At 47.0% G+C, this 2199-nt stretch overlaps 1 protein-coding gene and 1 pseudogene across 2 annotated transcripts in view; both read right to left on the bottom strand.

Annotated features, from left to right (window-relative positions):
• Mipol1 (mirror-image polydactyly 1) overlaps window positions 1–688 on the bottom strand; it is a 277375-nt gene extending 276687 nt beyond the window's left edge. Inside the window, exon 1 of the mRNA XM_021178974.2 lies at window positions 509–688. The gene's annotated coding sequence lies outside the window, so the exon portion shown is untranslated. The remainder of the gene's footprint in view (window positions 1–508) is intronic.
• Window positions 1–706, bottom strand: part of LOC110306845 — a 9712-nt pseudogene extending 9006 nt beyond the window's left edge. Inside the window, exon 1 of the transcript XR_002379317.2 lies at window positions 509–706. The product of XR_002379317.2 is annotated as a ribose-phosphate pyrophosphokinase 1 pseudogene (transcript). The remainder of the gene's footprint in view (window positions 1–508) is intronic.
• Between the last annotated feature and the right edge of the window lie 1493 nt (window positions 707–2199).

The following is a 2199-nucleotide window of genomic DNA, read 5'->3' as shown; positions in this document are numbered from 1 at the left end:
AAAAAAAAAAAAAAAACAAAACAAAAAAAAACAAAAACAAAAACAAAAAGAAGAAAAAAAAAAAAGAAAGAAAGAAAAGCCAGCTCTTGAATGTAGTGAAGGCAGAGTTTGCAGCTGCATCTTACTAATGTAGGCGCCGGGCATACTAAGCTATACTGGGGTTCTCGCTCGCACTTTGAAGGGTGAGAACTGTGAATCGCTCAAGTGTCCCGCAAAAGCAGAGTGGATCCGCGGTCCCGCCAGGACTGAAACCCTAACTCGTCAAAGCTTAGAGGAAAAACAGCCCACAATTCTGAGTCAATGGTCGGCCCTTCTTAACTTTTGAAAGCCTATGACGCCATGAGGCCGAAACCTGGAGAAGGAGCCGTGTTGTCACCTGAGGACGCCGCGACGCGGGCCACGCAGCGCTCCTGCACCTCCAGGGGCCGCGGCCGGAAGTCCCGGGCGGGCTGCAGGCCACCCTGAGGTTCTCTCCCCTCCCCCAGCCGCTCCCGGTCCACGCCGTTACCTGAGGAGCCGCGGGATCCTTAAGCGCCCACTCCGCTCGCGTAGTTGCCCGGGCCTGTGGCGCCGCCACCGAGACAGCCAATCGTCGCGCGAGACGCTGCGCGTGCCCCTGAGTGACCAAAAAGAGCAGAGCGGGCGAGAGGAAGCGCGCGAGAGCACGCGGGGACAGGCTGCGCGCAGCGAGCATGCGCGAGCCCGCGGGCTGCCGCGGGGCGGGGCTTCCGGCGAGCTGGAGGGCTCAAGGATGGTTCCCCGCTGCTGGAAAGGAAGGCGACCTCGAGGTGGCGTTCTGTGGGAGGAGCTGACAACCACTGCGCGCTAACTCTGGGGAAATGTGTGGTTCACGGGCTCAGTCTCCCGTGGAGGATCTTCACTGGGCAGTGGTTTCCTTCTGTGTGCAGTGCTTTGGGGGGACAGAAGGAAAGGTCCTGCGAAGTGAGCCAGAATGAAACTTAGGCATCGGCCCATGGTTTCAGAAAAGCTTTAAGGCTGGTGACATTTTGACTTCAGGACTAGAAAGGGTGTGTTCAGAATGTTCAATCGCAGAACTTAAAAGAAAAGGCTGAACGCCAGGGATATTTTTAATGCGAAGTATAGGAGTAATGTGGAATTCTATTAGATGATATAACTGGTAATGATTCGCATATTTTTCTCCTTTTAAAGAAAGAGAAGTGGTGTCCCTATGCTGCCCTATCTAATCTAGAACTCCTGCACCCCCTCCCCCAGCCTTGTTGCTGAGACTACAGGCCACTGATGCTCTGGTTATTTAGTATTGAGCTATTGAAGTCACTTCAACTTACTTATATATTTATTGAGGGCATACTACATGCCAAGTAGTCTTCTGGATGCTGGGGTAACAGTAATAATAGTAATTTTTTACACCCACAGCAGAAAATTATATTTATTTTCTGAGTTAATAAACACAGTTCGTGAAAGACTTTATTTTGGCTTATAGTACAATACGAGATCCGTGTCCACCATGCTAATGAAGGCAGGATGGCAAAGTGGCTAGCCATCCAGTCAAAAAACAAGAGAATAGAAAATGGAGCTGGACTCTATAACCAAAAACCAGTGACCCATTTCCTCTAGCAAAGGTTCACCTTTCAGAAGTGTCACATACTCCACAAAGTAGGTGGCAGGAGGAATGAAGTATGGAAAAAAGGATGAGATGACCAGATGGAAATTATTTGGAATAAATAGAGCATAATACTAAAAAAAAAAAAAAAAGGTTTCATTATTTATGTAACTAATGACTAGTGCTAGTGACTTGTGACAGATTCAGGCTTTAAATGCATTTTTAAATTTTATTTATTACTTTACATTAGTCGGGGTTGAATCATATTTTATGTAAACAAACCACCACTAAAAAAATATGATTATGGTGGTACACATCTGTAATTCTGAACCTTTGAAGAGTGATCGTGAATTCCAGGACAGCCTGGGATACATAGCAAAAGTTTCCAAAAAAAGAGGCCACACTAACTTCTAAAATATGAGCCCTAGCCGGGCAGTGGTGGTGCACGCCTTTAATCCCAGCACTTGGGAGGCAGAGGCAAGCCAATTTCTGGGCTCAAGGCCAGCATGGTCTACAAAGTGAGTTCCAGGACAGACAGGGCTACAGAGAAACCGTCTCAAAAAAAAAAAAAAAAAAAAAAAAAAAAAGAAAAAAATGAGCCCCCATAAAATGAAAAA

Source organism: Mus caroli, chromosome 12 (assembly GCF_900094665.2).
Source record: "Mus caroli chromosome 12, CAROLI_EIJ_v1.1, whole genome shotgun sequence".
Taxonomy (NCBI): Eukaryota; Metazoa; Chordata; class Mammalia; order Rodentia; family Muridae; genus Mus; species Mus caroli.
Note: the sequence above shows the minus strand (reverse complement) of the source record. Positions and strands in the feature narration are given on the sequence as shown.